This window comes from Solanum stenotomum, chromosome 12 (assembly GCF_019186545.1).
Source record: "Solanum stenotomum isolate F172 chromosome 12, ASM1918654v1, whole genome shotgun sequence".
NCBI classification, from domain to species: domain Eukaryota; kingdom Viridiplantae; phylum Streptophyta; class Magnoliopsida; order Solanales; family Solanaceae; genus Solanum; species Solanum stenotomum.
In genome coordinates, this window is record NC_064293.1 from 23,349,410 (window position 1) to 23,368,996 (window position 19,587).

A 19,587-nucleotide genomic window follows, 5' to 3' on the forward strand; every position below is an offset into this window, starting at 1 on the left:
TGGAATCAATAGATGAGTCGATATTAAACAAGTCACTGAAAAATAGGCCGGAACATGCTAATATGCCGGAGTATTAGATTTGATGGCTAAAAGTGGTCACAATCTAAGAAATAAAATTATATGGGTGGGGTCAGAATGATGTCACGACCCAACTAGAAAATAGAAATTATATATGATAGTTTGAATTGATGGAACGACCCCATTGAAAAAGAGAAATAATATAAGTAGGGTAGGAATGATGGCACGACCCTACTGAAAAAGAAAAATTATACGGGTAGGGTTGGAATGATGGCACAACCCTACGCAAATCAGATTTGAGGAGTCACCGGAAAGATGAATGGAACTATGCAAATCAAATCTGAGGAGCCACTGAAAAGACACATGATGATATGCAACTCATATATGAGAAAATAGTTCATAAAAATCCACGATACTACACAAATTAAATAGGAAAAGTAGTCCAGAGAGATGCACGGTGCTACGCAAATCAGATATGCAAAGAAAAGGTAGTCACCGGAAGGATGGCACGGTACTACACAAATTATATATGAAAAAGTAGTCACTGGAATGATGGCACAGTGCTACACAAATTAAATATGAAAAAGTAGTCACCAGAAAGATGGCACGGTGCTACACAAATTAGATATGAGAAAATAGTCACATGAAAGATACATGGTGAAAAAGTAGTCACCGGAAAGATGACACAGTGCTACAAGAATTAGACATAAGAAAGTAGTCGCCGAAANATGGCACGGTACTACACAAATTATATATGAAAAAGTAGTCACTGGAATGATGGCACAGTGCTACACAAATTAAATATGAAAAAGTAGTCACCAGAAAGATGGCACGGTGCTACAAGAATTAGACATAAGAAAGTAGTCTAGATGGCACGGTGCTACACAAATTAGATATGAGAAAATAGTCACATGAAAGATACATGGTGAAAAAGTAGTCACCGGAAAGATGACACAGTGCTACAAGAATTAGACATAAGAAAGTAGTTGCCGGAATGATGGCATGATGCTACACAAATTAGATATGAGAAAATAGTCATATGAAAGATACATGGTGACCCAACTTTTGCTAACATAATCATTGGCCAAACGTGCAGCATATATGGGTGCCACCCGCCGGCAGCGGAAGCTCTTTGATTTTCTACCAAGATCGTAGAGGCTCTAATACCATGTGAGAAATATAGGAGAAGAATATTATTGAATTGTTGTTGTGTCTATATTATTACATCGAGATCCTATTTATAGACACTAGAATACAATCATTTACCAAGTAGGATACTATTTAATATTCCTATTCCTATTTGTATTCATATTCCTATTCTAAATAGGATTGTATAAACATATTCCTATTCTAATAGGATTGTGTAAACCTATTCCTATTCTAATAGGATTGTATAAACCTATTCCTATTCTAATAGGATTGTATAAACCTATTCATGTTCTAACAAGCTCATGAGGGGAGGTTTGTCCAAGTCCATATAAGGAAACCAAATTCCCACCCCTCTACCGATGTGGGACTTCTTAACACTCCCTCGCACGCCCAAACCTCAACTGGAGCGTGAACACTTCTAAATGGGGGCCCAACATCTGTGAACAACAAATTGGGATGGGTCTGACTCTGATACCATGTAAAGATATGGCACCTGAGCCTAACTCAACCTCAAAAGCTAGCTCATGAGGGGAGGTTTGTCCAAGTCCATATAAGTAGACCAAATTTCCATCCCTCTACCGATGTGGGACTTCTTAACACTAATAAAACAAGTTAGATTTTATCAAGTTACAGAGATTCAAAACTTTCTCAAACAAGTTCCCAAGTCTGTAATTCCTTGAATGAATTCCAAAATTCAGAAATCATAGGCATGTCAAGAAACAAGAACAAGGGCTTCCATAATTTGTCTCCTCTTGAGAAAATACATTTGATGCACATAAACTAGCTTTCCCATCACGATTTCATCCTTTCTGTTAAGATCTTGGACATAAATGTGACGTAGTCGATACACTTTGGCTATAGCCTATTGCCCCTTTGGGGACCATCCGCGGTTCGAGGTCCGTGCTCTGCACCCCTTAGCTTTGGGCGGCTTTTATTGATTACTTGGAGTTATTCGCGGTTAGAGGTCTGATTTATACCTTATCCGGCTCTAGACTCACCAAGATTCATCCTCAATAGACTTAGTGATTTTGTGTACTTGTCGGCCTTAAGGGGGTCTGTTCGGGTTTATACTTAAACTTGCGTACGAGTGTACCTTTTGGGCTTATGGGGTCCAGTTAGATTGAGTTTAGTTGTACTTGGTTCTTTTCTATATTAGTACACTCGTGCGCATTTCTTTAAATTTTGCTTTGACCTCTGTTGTGGCTAGATTCCATCATTTCATATTGCTTTTACTTTTCACGTTTAGTCGGCTTATGATGCCTACTAAGTACATGTTGCTTTGGTACTCATGCTACACTCAACATTTGGTTCGTGATGCAGGTCCAAGCACCAGCTATGAGCGTTGATCGTTTGAGCCTGTTGCAGCTTTGGATTAGAGGCGAGGGTGAGCACTTGGCGTTCTGGACTTGTCTGTCTCTATCTATACTTTGATAGCTTGTCTTTTGCTTTTTGAGACAAGCTTTTTATTTTGAGTCCACTTTTGGGACTTGTACTCTTTTGTTTTAGACAACTCCGTACTTGTGACTTTATCTATTGTATATATCTTTTGGTTTGTTTCCTTCGATTGTTCTATTTTTGTTATTAAATTACTACTTCCGCCTCATTTCTACCCCTATATCCATTACTTAATGTTCTGGGTTACGGGTTGACTTACCTACTAGTGAGTTATCATGACTCGAAGGATCGGGTAGTGATAATCTCTTGCCAAACTCACCATTGGTAACTTTTGTCTTCTCCGAGATTCATGGTAGCACACGTGAAGGTGTTCAGAAGACTATGTTGCGTATTCGCAAGGATTTCTATTGAGCAGCAATGAAGACAACTATCAAGGATTACGTTGCTGTCTGTTCAATTTGCCACCGTAATAAGGCTGTTAATTTGAGTCCAGCAACACTGTTACAACCTTTACAACTGCCTAATCAAATCTGGTCGGATATGTCAGTGGATTTTATAGATGGCCTACCAAAATCATGAGGTAAAACAATGTTATTTGTGGAGGTGGACAGGTTCTCTAAACATGCATATTTTATTTCTCTAGCTCATCCGTATGATGCATCTTCGGGAGCAAGGGTTTTCTTTGAGAATATTGTTCGTTTGCATGGTATACAAGAATCAATTGCCAGTGATCGAGATGCCCTCTTCACTAGTATGCACTGGAAAGAATTGTTTCTTTATGTGGGACTAAATTACACTTTTTCCATCAGCTTATCATCCACAATCGGATGGTCAAACTGAGGTTAATCACACGATCGAGATGTATCAGCGATGCTTGGTGGGTGATTGTCATACGAAATGGATAGACTGGATTCCCTGGGCTAAATTTTGCTACAACACTTCTTGCCATTCAACACTTCATGCATCCCCATTTCAAGTTGTTTATGGCCATGAGCCTCCCCAGTTGCAATCCTACATGGTTGGTTCATCCACATTCAAGGTAAACTCCAACGGACACAACACAAGATAAAAACAATTTATGATAAGGGACATCGCGATGTGGAATTTTCTCCAGGATTTTGTGTCTGGTGACGTGTACATCCATAACGCCAAAAAAATTCTAGCTGGTCGTGTATATCATAAGCTTGCACTAAAATATTATGGTCCTTTTGCAGTCTTGAAGCGCATCGAATCTGTTGCTTATCAGCTTGGCCTACCTGCAGGTTGCAAGAAGCTTCATGATGTATTTCATGAGTCACTTCTTAATCCATTCAAGTGGTGAGCTACCTGCAACTCCTACTACTCTTCCACCAGTTCAAGAAGGACGTGTTGTTCCCACCCCTTGCTTTGTGCTCCGATCGTGTCTTAATCATGGTAATTGGGAAATTCTGTTTCAGCAGTATGTCCTATCTGCTGAGGACTCTAGTTGGGAGACAGCGCATCATTTCAAATCTGGCTTTCCAGACTTCAAGCTTGAGGACAAGCTTTTTCTCCAGGAAGGGAGCAATGTTATTGATGCGTTTGACAGGAAACAATATTACAGGAATTAATAGGTTAGATGATAATTAATATTTTCTAAATTATTTTGTTAGTCAAATAGAACTTCCCTTAGAGGATTAGGATTCTTATTATTTCAGTTTTATAGGACTTATGTTATTTCTAAGGACTCTTGCCACCGTAAACCTCTATTTAAGAGGGTTGACGTTATTAGTAAACAAGATGGATTTTATCAAGTTACGGAGATACGGTACTTTCTCAAGCAAGTTCCCAGGTCTGCAATTCCCATTAAATCTTCTCCAAGAAAACATTGAAGGCACCAATACTTCAAGTTCCCTAATTTCTGGACTGAAATCCAAACTTCTTACATACTGTTCATAATAGCTGGGATGTCCATATACACGGTAACCCTCTGTACATTCTCCAACAAAAGATCAAAAACACTACCAAAACTCTTAGTTCTCAGTCCAGAAACACTTTTGGAGATATTTATGAAGAGCCTTAAAGATTGGAGACCTTGATCAGGGATCTGGAGGGTACTTGCCTCCCTAATAATACTCCTGAGAGTAGGTGTGAATTCTCCAAATGCAAAGCTGAATTCATAAGATATCTCAAAATTCAAGATTCTATCTTGAGCCAGAAAGCTAGAGTTAAGTGGTTCAATGAGGGGGAGGCCAGCACTGCTTATTTCCATGCCACTATCAAAGACAAAAGAAGGAGATTGACTATTAGAAGGATCCAAGACGAGAATAATAATTGGTTGGAAGGAAATGAAGCTATTGCTGAAGGGGTCGTACACTTCTATCAGAACTTGTTTACTCATGAACCTAGCACCAATGACTACAGTGCTCTTAGTTGTATAGAGAGTTGTATCTCTGATGATGATAACAATATGATCAATGTCAGTCCTTCATTACAAGAAGTTACTGCACAGTTTTTTCAACTGATACCAATAGCTCACCAGGGCTAGATGGGCTAAGTGGTATGTTCTATCATAAATGTTGGAATATTATCTCCAATGATGTTCATAATGCAGTTAAAGCCTTTTTTAGAGGAGCTATTTTCACCAAAATTTACACTCACTGCATTGTCATGATGCCCAAAATAGACCACCCTCAAAGCTTTTCAGACCTCAGACCCATTAGCCTCTGCAATGTTTCTTCTAAAATCATCTCCAAAATCCTTAACTCCAAACTTTCCAGTATCCTTCCTAAAATCATCTCCAAAAACCAAAGTGGTTTCATAAAGGGGAGGGTTCATCTCTGAAAATATTCTTCTAGCTCAGGAGATCATTAGTGATATCAATAAACCTAGCAGGGGAGGCAATGTAGTCATAAAACTTGATATGACTATAGCTTATGACAAGAGTTTTTTGGGAGTTTTCTAGGGAAGATTCTAAAGAAATTAGGCTTTAATGACCAGTGGGTCAATCTCATCTACAACTGTATTTCCCATAACTGGTACTCTGTACTTGTTAATGGAAGAAGACATGGGTTTTTTCAATCTGAAAAGGGTCTTAGCCAGGGAGATCCTCTTTCCCCCTCTCTCTTTATTCTTAGTGCTGAAATTTTATCTCTAATAATGAACAATCCTCATAATACCGTTGGTTATAATAGTTTCTATATGAAAGCTAATTGTCATAAAGTTCCGTTTGCAGATGATAACATTATCTTCTGCAATGGGAACAAGAGATCCATGAGAATGGTCCTGAATACTTTGGCTACTTACGAAAAGATCTTAGGACAACTCATCAATAAAAACAAGAGTTGTTTTTTGATGAGTACCAAGACCAAATTAGTCACAATCAACAAGATGAAAAGAATCACGGGAATGAGATATCAACAATTCCCCATCAAGTATTTGGGGTGTCCTTTGACCACTGGTAGGAAGAAAATAGAGTTATATTCTGATATAGTGAACAAAGTGGTAGGAAGGATTAGAGGTTGGCATACCAAGGGCTATCCTCATTAGACATGTTTTGCTTGCTCTTCCAATTTATTTGCTTGCTGCTATTAATCCTCCAAAGGGCACTTTGGAGCTCATTGAGAAATTGGTGGCTAGATTATTTTGGTCAGGTCAAGATAATGGTAATAAAAATCACTGGGCAGCATGGAAGAGCCTTTGCTACCCCTACACAGCGAAGGAGGTGCCAACTTCAGAAGCCTAACTGATACTTGAAAAGTGTTTAGAGCAAAACAATGGTGGACCATGAGAACGACTAATTCTTTATGGAGCTCATTCATGTTAGCTAAATATTGTGATAGGGTACACCCTATTACTACAAGCTGGAACAAAGGGAACTCCCACATTTGGAAAGATATTTGTGACATCAAAGAGGAAATGGAGCGCTATGTAGTCTGGAATATTGGTAAAGGAAAAGTCCCTTTTTGGTTTGATATTTGGTGCTCTCTTGGACCCATCTACAAAACATTCAAGACTAAAGAAGGATTGAATCTGAATGAGGTCCTTATTCATAATTTTTGGAACTGGAATTATCTCAATACTCAGCGCCCCGAGAACATCAAAATTGTGCTCAACTCCATAGAGATCAAGATTGATAGCAATATCAATGACAAAGTGTTGTGGACGCATTTGTGGGCAAGACATATGTGCGACAGAGAGCCAAATAACTTGATTTAATTATAACGCTAGTAGTTTATTATTATTCTAGAATAGGAAGAATTTAATTATATTGCTAGTAGTTTTCTTATTAGTTTAGAATAGGATTTATGTTTCCTAGTTCCATAAGACTTCCTATTACTGTAAGAAGACTCCTATTTAAAGGAGGATTTGAGGAATAAGAAGTACGCAGATTTTAATCAGAAACAAGGGATAGGAGTTCTCTCTTCCATTGAACTCTAAGGTTTCAGCTTCCCTTTGATGAGCTGAATTCATATACAAAAATAGGTCAATCTAGGAATTCGAACAAAAGCAAGGGAAAATCAAAGGCAGTTGAATTTGATTTCCCTGTTCATCGTCCTGTGACTTGATCCTTCTCTAAGAATCCTAACAATTTGGTACCAGAGCCTAACACAATGGACGATGAGATCAATTCTAGGTTTCAAGAAGAACGTGTGATGACAGAAAAACTAATGGACTCTAAACTTGCAGCAATGGAACGTCTCGGTGAAAAAATTGTCCAAGCTATTCAAGAACAATTTTCTAGCTTGGGAATTGGCTCTACAAAACTAACAGTCCATGGGGCAGAGACCAGTAGTGCTCCGACAACAGGTAGATCAACAAATCCAGCTCCTAGAGGTAATACGCTGCAAATTCAACCGGCTGATCAGAATCATCAAACTAGTGGAAATTCCAATTCGACAATACCAAGGTATGCAAGGATGGATTTTCCTACTTATGATGGCACCAACGACCCATTAATTTGGGCACATCGTTGTGAACAATTTTTTGAAAATCAACATACAGCAGATGCAGAAAAGGTTGGAGTCGCTGGGTTTCACTTGTTAGGAGAAGCACAATTATGGTATTATCAGCTTAAACGAGCGAAGGGACCAATGCGTTGGGAAGATTTTCAGAAACGATGTTTCCAGCTATTTGGACCTCCTGAAAGCAGCAACCCAGTGGGTGAACTAGCCACGCTTCGACAAACTGGTACAGTTGAAATTTATCAACGTCAATTTCAAGAAAAGTTGGCTAGGGCTGATGAGCTTATTCCAGAACACTTGCACGTGGGTATATTTATGGCAGGGTTGGATGATTCAATCAAATTGGACATACAATTGCTCAAACCAACTGACTTATCGACGGCTATGAGTATAGTCAGGGCTTTAGAGAAAAAACAACAATTGCAAAGAGTCAGTAACACTTGCAAAGCTGCATGGCAGCAGTCTCGGACAAGTCATGGCAGCACAGTGAACTCAGCAAAGTCTAATACTGGTCTAGTTGGCTCATCTACCTCGACGAATATCCAGACTAGCAACCAAACCCCTTTTTTCAAGCGATTAACTCGGGTAGAAATGGCGGAGAGAAGAGCTAAGGGATTATGCTATAATTGTGATGAACAATATTCAGCCACTCACCAGTGTAAACGGCTTTTCTGGTTGGAATTGGATGATTCAGTTGATGACGCAATTCCAGAAGTGCCGGATGACTGTCCGGAAATTTCTTTACATGCAATTACAGGTCAAAGGCATGCACAAACTATGCAATTGCCTGCACTCATTAACAGACATCACATGCTTAGTCTTATTGTTTCTGGAAGTACCCACAATTTTATAAGTTTTACAGCTGCTAGTCGATTACTCCTTGATGTTTTTTCCTTGCACAACATCAGAATCTCCATTGCTAATGGAGAGAAAGTTCATGCTTGGGGGTCTGCACAGGGGTAACAATTTTTATTGGTGAACATAACTTTATTGTAGACCTTTATGTTATTCCCTTGGGTGGATTTGATGTTGTTTTGGGAGTGAAGTGGTTACAGTCTTTGGGTCCTATACTTTGGGACTTTGCGGCACTTACTATGAGTTTTTCGGTGGAAGGGAATTAATTTTGTTTCAAGGACAACAAGGGTATTGTGGAAAGGCTTTGCATCTGCTAGGAAAGGCAATTACTGATGAGCAGCGAATGGAATGCCTTTTGACCGAGTTCGATGATCTGTTCCATGAACCTAAGAGTTTACCACCGTTGAGACAATGTGACCACCGCATTAGTTTGCTGCCCGGAACAGCTCCTGTAGTTGTTCGTCCTTATCGATACCCTCATCGGCAAAAGGATGAGATTGAGAAGCAATGTAATCAGATGTTGCAACAAGGATTGATACGACCAAGCAAGTCCCCTTATTCTTCCCCTGTGTTATTGGTATCTAAGAAAGATGGGTCTTGGCGCCTTTGTATTGATTACCGTGAATTAAATGCCAAAACAGTCAAGGACAAGTTCCCAAATCCAGTAGTGGACGAGTTACTAGATGAGTTACATGGGGCCAAGTACTTTACTAAACTAGATTTGCGATCTGGATACCATCAAGTCCGCATGTCTCCTGTAGATGTGGAAAAGACAGCCTTTCAAACTCATCACGGGCACTTTGACTTGCTTGTCATGACGTTTGGACTCACTAATGCCCCATCTACTTTCCAAGCTTTGATGAATGAGGTCTTTCATGAGTTCTTACGCCACTTTGTGTTGGTTTTCTTTGATGATATCCTAATTTATAGCAGTTGTTGGGAGGACCATTTGGTTCACGTGCGAAAGGTATTTTTGTTATTGCGCGCACACCGATTATACTTGAAACAATCCAAATGTTGCTTTGGTACAACTCAAGTCGCATATTTGGGGCATATTATTTCAGTTATAGGTGTGGAGGCAGATAAGAGCAAAGTACAAGCAATTTTAGATTGGCCTCAACCGCAATCAATTACACCTCTTCGTGGGTTCTTGGGATTGACAGGTTACTACCGCAAATTTATTCGTGACTATGGGCAACTGGCAGCACCTCTGACTAGTCTACTCAAGAAAAACTCCTTCCAGTGGAGCGATTTGACCCTAGATGCATTCCAGAAGCTTCAGCAAGCCTTGTCCTCTGCTCCCGTACTCAGGTTGCCCGATTTTACTATGAATTTCATTATAGAATGTGATGCTTCAGGAGGTGGTATAGGGGCTGTTTTGCAACAGGAAGGTCAGCCCCTAGCCTTTTTTAGCCGACAGTTAGCAGCTCGTGACCAAAAATTAGCTGCATATGAGAGGGAGTTGATTGGCCTTTGCAAAGGCAGTACAACATTAGCTGCCATACTTGTGGGGGCGCCCTTTTCTTATCCGAACAGATCATTACAGCCTAAAATACTTGTTAGAACAACGGCTAACTACACCACCTCAACAACATTGGTTGAGTAAACTCATGGATTACGATTTTACAGTGGAGTATCGGGCTGGTTGTCTCAATAAAGCTGGGATGCTTTATCTAGAATGACACATGAGGACCCTTCTTTGAATGTTATTAGTTCCCCTCGTAGCACATTACTGGACACCATCCGGGAGGAGCTTACAGGATCATCAAAATTGTTAGGGTTGTATGATAAAGTCAAGCTAGGAGATTTGGATTCGAACTGGCAAGTTCAGGATGGGTTGCTTTTGTTTAAAGGCTGCATCTACCTTTTACTGAATTCTCCTTTGCTACCTACTATACTTTCTGCTTATCATGATAGTGCCCATGAAGGAATACAAAAAACGTTGCACCGAATTCGTGGAGATTTCTACTGGAAAGGTATGAAAAAGAACATTGCTGCATATGTCGCTGCCTGCCCGGTGTGTCAACGCAATAAATCTGAACATTTAAGTCCCGCAGGATTGTTACAACCTCTCCAGCTTCCAATTCAGATCTGGTCAGACATCTTGGATTTTATTGATGGCTTGCCCAAGTCTTGGGGGAAGTCAGTCTTGTTTGTAGTAGTGGATCGGTTCTCAAAATATGCTCATTTCATACCATTGGCTCACCCATACACAGCAGCTCGTGTGGCTCAGGTATTTTTTGAGCAGATTGTTCGCTTGCATGGGATACCTGAAACTATTACTTATGATAGAAATGTGGTTTTTACTAGCACTTTTTGGAAGGAACTTTTTCGCTTGAATGGTACTAAACTACAATTCTCATCTGCTTACCACCCACAAACAGATGGGCAAACAGAGGTCGTTAACCGTACTGTTGAAATGTATCTTCCCTGCTTTGTTGGTACTTGTCCTTGAAAGTGGGTTGCTTGGGTCCCATGGGCAGAATTTTGTTATAACACATCTTTTCATTCGGCATTGCAAACCACACCCTTCAAGGTTGTTTATGGTCGTGACCCACCTCGTTTGCTTTCATATGTGCCTGGGACCACTCGGGTAGAAGTTGTTGAACAGGCATTGCTGGAACGTGATCACATCTTGGGTGATATCCGATTTCGATTACAAGCAGCACAACAACGAATGAAGGAATATTATGATAAGGGCCATTGTGACGTCGAATTTTCTCCAGGGTCACTTGTATGGCTTCTTTTACATCCTTACAGGAAGCGCTCCATGCGGCTGAGTATTCACAATAAACTGTCCCCCAAATTTTATGGTCCATTTTCAATTTTACGGCGAATTGGACAGGTTGCATATGAGTTGGATTTGCCAAATGACAGCCGACTTCATAACGTTTTTCATGTTTCCCTTTTGAAGGCATTCAAAGGCGACCAACTCCCACCTATTACAGAGCTACCAACACTAGAGGACGGCCGAGTAGTTCCTTTGCCTGCTGCCGTCATTCGAGCTCGTTTAAACCGTGGTACAAAGGAGATTCTTATACAATGGTCGGGTATGATAGAGGATGAAGCGACCTGGGAGGATGTAGACTGTTTTAAGCAGGCTTATCCATCGTTCGAGCTTGAGGACAAGCTCTTTCAGCATGAGGGGGGTAATGTTGTGGACGCATTTGTGGGCAAGACATATGTGCGATAGAGAGCCAAATAACTTGATTTAATTATAACGCTAGTAGTTTATTATTATTCTAGAATAGGAAGAATTTAATTATATTGTTAGTAGTTTTCTTATTAGTTTAGAATAGGATTTATGTTTCCTAGTTCCATAAGACTTCCTATTACTGTAAGAAGGCTCCTATTTAAAGGAGGATTTGAGGAATAAGAAGTACGCAGATTTTAATCAGAAACAAGAGATAGGAGTTCTCTCTTCCATTGAACTCTAAGGTTTCAGCTTTCCTTTGATGAGCTGAATTCATATACAAAAATAGGTCGATCTAGGAATTCGAACAAAAGCAAGGGAAAATCAATGGCAGTTGAATTTGATTTCCCTGTTCATCGATCCTTCTCTAAGAATCCTAACACAAAGCCATTTGCAGCCAATCTAACACAGATAAATTTAGCATTGGCTCTACTTGGAGGTCTATCAGGCAGGAAAGAGATCCAAATCCAATCTATTGCAACCTATGGCAAAAAGTCCTTCCTTTTAAGATGTCCTTCCTTTTATGGAGAGCCATCAGCAATAAGCTATCGACCGACAACAGAGTTGTAAGACTTGGGATTACTCTCAACCCACAATGTTACTGTTGCAGCCTTTCTACCACAAGAACTGAGCATGAAGATATCAAACATTTGTTCTGTCAAGGTGACCTAGCTAAGAAGATTTGGAGAAAGTTTGCAGGGCCCTTGGGCATTGGATTTAGAAGTGACAACCTCAACATGATCCTACTAAGTTGGTGGAACCACAAATCCAACAGCCCTATCACCAACTTCATTTCCAAGAACCTACCTCCTATTATTTGTTGGGAGCTATGGAAGTCGAGATGTAGCAACAAATTTGAAGGGACTAAGCCCTCACTCTATAGAACTAGTACTAATATCACAAATTTTATTGTGCAGGTTATCAGGAAACAATTTAACAGAGTTCGGATTAGAGACAACTGGAGCTGTATTTGTCAAGCTTGTGATGCGGTTGTCCAATACAATACAAGTATTCCAGTAGCATGGATCAAACCTCCTCCTTTTAGAGTCAAACTCACTAGCGATGGTAGCTGCGTATAAGGCTGGGCACTGGACCGGGTTGTACCGGTACGTTCCAGTACCATTCCGGTTCGTTCCGGTCTGGTAGTATTCGGGACGGAACGGGACATCGTGAGCCGGTACACGGGACGAAACGGTATCACGATTTGATACCGGTGTACCAGTATCGGTTTATTCCGGTCCGGTCCGGTTCCGGTCCGGTTCCGATTACATATATATATATATTAACAAAAAGTCTTCATAGGGGTCAGCAAAGGCTGAAAAGCCTGCTGCCCTGCCCCCTGCCCCCCTGCCCCTGCCGACCTGTCTCATCCCCAGTCCCCACTCCCCACTAGCCAATGGCAAGCTGAGTAACTGACTGCCCCAACCCCCCATTCTCCCAACGAAAATATTTTCAACAACTATCATTCTATATTTTCCAATTCCAACACATAATCACAAATTCTAAAAACTATATATACTCCCTCTCTTTATATTTTTAATTACAATTTATGTATTTACAGTATTTAACAATTAAGAATCATCAATTTCTCTCAATTCTCAATCTTTCTCAAAGTTTCATACTTTCAATATTCAAGTTTCAAATTTCAAATCATATTATTTTGTAATTGTGAAGATTTCAACAATCATTTGGTGAATTTTGGAGTAGGAATCTTCTTCAAACTTCAAGTTTCGGCATCAATTTTTCAATTTTCGATTATAATCATTTGTTCTTTACACAAGCGTTTGGTAACTTCGTTCCACTCTCTAATCTTATATTTATTTTCTGTATTTATTATTTGTAAGTTGTTCTTGTTATATTTTATTTGTTCTTGTTAACTTTCGTATTTCATAATTTATAATTTTATACCATGTTGTCTTCTAAAAAAAGTGGAGGTAAAAAAGGTATTGTACACGGAGTAAAAAATATGCTTACAAAAAATAAGAAGGGTTCTAGTTCTTCTACATCTAATTTTCCTCTTGTTAGAATGAATACTGATGAATTTACTCATGTGAATGAAACTAGTTTTTCTTGTCCCGGTCCTATAGAAATTAATTCGGATACTCCTATAATTCCTGAAGAGGTTTATGAAAGACATTATGGTAATTATCAAGAAAATGAAGAAGTAGAAATTGATGAAGAAAATTTAGATGATACACCGACTAGTCCCGACCTCAATAGTACTGAAGTTCCACCTCAAGAGGACAATCCTTCGATTGGAACTAGTCGTCCCCCTATTGTTCCAACTAGAGGTAAGACCAAGGTACAGCGTGCTTTAAAATCACATGTGTGGAAATTTTGTTATTTGAATGAAGAAAAAACTTTTAGTATATGTAATAATTGTAAACAACATTTTAAATGTACATCTGGTCGGAGTGGAGGTTCAATGGGGGGATTAAAAAAACATTTGATTAATAAGCATAGTAAAGAGTGGTTTGCATATATATTTTCTCTTGATGTTTGTGAAAATTCTAACATTGAAACATCAGCTAGAGGGTCAAATATGGTTCAAGGTGAATTAAATACTTCGAACCCAAGTGGTCCTCTTACACATCGAACCTATAATAAGGATCGTGATAGTGAAAATTTTGCTAAAATGGTTGTTGTTTGTGGTTTACCTTTTAGTTTTGGAGAACATCCGGGTTTTATTGCATATATTCGTGATACATATAATCCTAGTTTTAAAGGTTTATCAAGAAGTATGGTAAAAAGAGATATTTTTGAATTTCAAGAAAAATCATTGTCAATATTTGCATGCCTATTTTGAAATAATGGATTGTAGAGTTGCTATTACCACTAATATGGGTCGTNATAGTCATTTCATCATCCATGGAAAGACACAATAAAGATATCAATCCAAGCTAAAACTCATTTAGAATAGCTCCTTAAATCTTGATTCAACATAGGTGAGAAAACCTTTCAACCTTATGAATCATTATGTGAGAAAACCTTTCACAATCATGATTATAGTAGTATGTGAGTAAACCTTTCACAATCTCATTGATACTTTCACCTAAAAGCATCCTCAAGTCATTTACATCAATTTCATAAAAGCATGCATATCTTTATAAATTCATATTTCATAGTTCATAAATTTCATCTTGTGTTCATAGTAAAAAATCATGGATCATGCATGGTTCATATGAATTCAACTCAAAAACATGTAATTACTTCAATTCACGCAATATAAGATAGAAATTAGCTAATTGAATCATAATTGAAAAGAACCCATGAAAATTGAATAAAACCCTTACTTTGAATTGAGAATTGAACTTATAAAAATTGTGATCTTTGGGGACCCAATGTAGGAAATGTCTCCATAGATGAATACTAACATACCTTAGTGATCAAGGCCTAAAAGATATGATGAATTGGAGATCTTGAAGTGAAACCCTATCTTCATCTTCCTTAGCTTTAGAGAGAACTTTGGGGAAAGAACTTGGAGGGAATTTGAGATTTTAGGAGAATGATTTAGAATGGGTAGTTTTAGGACTTAAATTACTTATATAGGTCATAGAACAGGGGTCAAAACGACATAGCTTAGGTATTAAACACTAAGGCTGGGCACCGGACTGGATTGTATCGATACCGGTTCGGTACCATTCCGGTTCATTCCGGTCCGGTAGTATTCGGGACGAAACGGGACACCATGTGCCGGTACACGGAACGGAACGGTATCACGATTTGATACCGGTGTACCGGTACCGATTTATTTTGATTCCGTTCCAGTTCGGTTCCGATTAATTATTTTTTATTAATTAATTTATAATTTATATATATTAATAAAAAGTCTTCCTAGGGGTCAGCAAAGGCTGAAAAGTCTATTGCCCCCTGCGGCCCTGCCCCCTGCCCCTGCCGACCTGTCCCATCCCCAGTCCCCAGTCCCCACTAGCCAATGACAAGTTGAGTAGCTGACTGCCCCAGTCCCCTATTCTCCCAACGAAAATATTTTCAACGACTATAATTCTATATTTTCCAATTCCAACACATAATCACAAATTCTAAAAACTATATATACTCCCTCTCTTTATATTTTTAATTACAATTTATGTATTTAACAATTAAGAATCATCAATTTCTCTCAATTCTCAATCTTTCTCAAAGTTTCATACTTTCAATATTCAACTTTCAAATTTCTATCATATTATTTTGTAATTGTGAAGATTTCAACAATCATTTGGTGAATTTTGGAGTAGGAATCTTCTTCAAACTTCAAGTTTCGGCATCAATTTTTTAATTTTCGATTATAATCATTTGTTCTTTACACAAGCGTTTGGTAACTTCGTTCCACTCTCTAATCTTATATTTATTTTTTGTATTTATTATTTGTACGTTGTTCTTGTTATATTTTATTTGTTCTTGTTAAATTTCGTATTTCATTGTTTTATCCTTATTTTTATTTAATTTTTTAAAATTACAAACTTAAGTTATTTAAATTATAAGTTATAAATATAACTTATAAGTTATAACATATTAATAAGTAATAACTTATAAACTTCAAAAGATTCAAATCTTGAAAACTTAAGCTCAAAAACATTTTTTTTTAAAAAAAACTTTATTAAACTTAACTTGCATACTTCAAAAGATTCAAATATTTAAAACTAAGCTCAAAACATTTTTAAAAAAAAAACTTTATTAAACTTAACTTGCAAACTTAATAAGTAAAAATTAAAAAACTTAAGTAAAACTACATTATAAATTTCAAAACTATTAATTTAAACTTAGAAAAAATATTTTTTTATTTCAAAAAATTAAAATAACTAAAAATTTTTTTATCATTTTTTGAAATAGCTAGATGTGTCGTTCCGTTTATCCCATCCCGTTCCATTCCGGTTCCATCCCGGTATATATTGGGACGGGATGGAACCGTGTATCCATACCGGTAATTCCGGTCCGGTTCATCCCGGTACCGGTCAACCCATCCCGTTCCGGTCCGGTACCGGTTCATTCCGGTCCGGCGCCCAGTCTTAACTGCGTAGAAAGGCAATGTGGAGGAGGGGGAATCATCAGAGATCAAGAAGGGAACTTCATTTTTGCCTACACTATATCCCTAGGGGCTAGAACTAGCAACATTGCAGAAGCTGAGGCAATGATTTTTGGACTGAAATGGTGTGATGGCAAAGGTTTTGATATGGCTATGGGTGAAACTGATTCCCTGCTACTAGCCAAGTGTTCCAGAAAAGAGTAGAAACCTCCTTGGAATATCTACAACCAAATAAAAGAGATCCAAAAGATGATTGAAGATCATGACTTCAATATCAACCATTGTTCCAGAGAAGCTAATAGATCGGCGGACAGTCTAGCAACGCTAAGTCATAAAGTTGTAGGAGTGAAGACCTTCAATCTCTTCTTTGAACTTCCCAGTAACATAAGGGGTCTGGTCCATACGGACAAATGGAGCTTACCAACATTTAGGAGTAAATCGGCAAAACTTGCCAACATCATATATGATCCTCTTTGATCTCTAAATCCATTATTACCTTTTTTTCTGTAGGAACAAAGTGTTAGTCTCATCTCAATGATCATGTACAAAGTTTGGTATGTCAAGCTCAAATTGTAACTTTTTGCACATCAATGATCAATGGAGACTTTTTTTAAAAAATAATAAAAAAAGGCCTGCAATTCCCTGAATGAATTGCAAAATTCAGCAATCATAGGCAAGTCAAGGAACAAGAACAAGGGCTTAGACAATTAGACCTAAGTGTTGGGACTTGGGCCTGACTTTCCAGTTAATCGTCCAACAACTCGATGCAAAACTTGAGACCTTAACAGTCTATTTAGAACTTTCCAAGCTATCCTTCAAGAGCTAAATAGAAAAAAGAAAAATTGCAAAGAGAAATAACCATATTAGTAAATGTTTATCCACAAAATTGTTCAATCCCCGCTTAATCGTATATTATTTGCATTTCACAGGAGCAATTTCTAGTTACTAAGCAAGAATGATACAAACAATCACATACAAACATCTACAATATTCTAGAAAAAATGGATTCTGCAAAGTGTTATACCACCCCAGACAAAGACATCTTTTCACTTCAAGGCTCACAAAGACTTACCATACTAGGAAATTGAAGGAATGGAGCAAGAATAGTAGGAGCAACTGGAAACAACAAAAGGAAGCAATCCTTGACAATTTGGCCAAATGGGAGATCCTTCAGGAGCAAGGAGCAAAGAGCACTTACAGATGATGAATTAATGCAAAAACAAATTTGGCAATGTCTTTTGAAGAAGTTGCCAAAAATGAAGAGATAAGGTGGAGACAAAGATCCAGAATACAATGGTTGAAGCAGGGGGATAAGAACACAAAGTTTTTTCATAAAATAGCTACATCTCGCAAAAGATACAACACCATAGAATCTTTAAAGGTGGAGGGGAAGCAATGTCACTGATCCTACTGTTATCAAGGAGGCCATCAAGAATTTCTACGAAAATTTGTACAAGGAGACAGAAGTTCGGAGGCCAGAATCACAATTGTAGGGGATTACTGGTATTAATGAGGATGAAAAGGAAGAGTTACAGAAACAAATTGAGGAGGAGGAGATTCTATAATGCATTAAACTTTGTGCGATGGAGAAAGCTCCTGGGCCCGATGGTTTCCCCGTGTCCTTTTATCTTATATGCTGGGAAGTAATGGAAGAAGACATCAAAGGTATGATGCACAAGTTCTATAATAATCAGAAGACTGAGGAGTTTCAATGCAACTTTTGTGGCTCTCATCCCCAAGAAAGTAGGTGTTTCTGAATTGAAGGACTTCAGACCTATAAGTCTAATCACAGGCATATACAAAGTGTTAGCAAAGATACTAGATGAGAGACTGAAAAAGGTGGTGGATAAGTTGGTCAACAAGCATTGATCTAGAGTTGGCTGTTGTGGTGTTCGCTTTGAAAATATGGCTGGAGACGGATAATGGATGCTGCACTTATAGCTAGTGAATGTGTGGATTCAAGATTGAAAGGTGTTGAGCCTGGTGTAATGTGCAAATTGGACATTGAAAAGGTATATGATCATGTAAATTGGAAGTTCTTGCTGAACACCCTTAGACAAATGGGCTTTGGAGAAAAGTGGTTGGGTTGGATGCATTTTTGCATCAGCACTGTCCTTTTTCCTGTTCTGGTGAATGGTGAACCAGTGGGTTCTTCCCTTCAGAAAGGGGACTTAGACAAGGTGACCTCTTAACCCTCCTTCTATTTATCTTGCCAATGGAAGGTTTTGATAGTTTGATGAGAATAGCAATACAAAACAGATGGATCAAAGGTTTTCAGATACATGGTAGCAATGGACAAGTTAAAGAAATTTGTCATTTGCTATATGCAGATGACACTATCATTTTTTGTGAACCTCAAGAGGACCAAATAAGATTCTACAATCTTACTGTTTTTTGAAGCTTCCTCGGGTCTGAATGTGACTTGGGGGAAAAGTAATTTATTTCCAATCAAGGAGGTGGCCAACATTTTGAATTTGGCAGATATTTTGGGGTGCAAAGTGGAGAATACGCCAACAGTTTACTTAGGTATGCCTTTGGGTAATGAACACAAGAGCATAAAAATTTGGGATGGCATTGTGGAGATAGAAAGGAGATTAGCAAGATGGAAGGCTCAATATTTGTCTATGGGAGGCAGACACACTCTCATCAATTCGGTGCTAGACTCCCTTCCTACTTATGCAATGTCACTATTTCCATTAGCCCCTAAAGTTTTGAAGAAGTTGGACAAACTAAGGAGGGACTTCCTTTGGAATGGATGCAAAGAAATTGAAGGTTATAACCTAGTCAAATGGGAGATAACCTTAAAAAGCAGAGACAAAGGGGGTATGGGTAATAGAGATTTAAGGAAACAAAACAATAGTCTTTTGATGAAGTGGTTATGGATGTATAATGGAGAGGAGCAAGCCTTATGGAAGGATGTCATTGGATCCAAGTATGGTGAGTACAATCCTTGGTGCAGTAATGTTGGTGTTGATGCCTATAGGGTGGGGGTCTGGAGAACTATCAGAAACTTATGGCAAAAACTTGAAGCT

General features: G+C 38.5%; 1 protein-coding gene across 2 annotated transcripts in view; it reads right to left on the reverse strand.

Annotated features, from left to right (window-relative positions):
- LOC125846275 (uncharacterized) overlaps positions 1-19,587 on the reverse strand; it is a 70,338-nt gene that overhangs the window by 40,141 nt on the left and 10,610 nt on the right. The window lies entirely within an intron of this gene.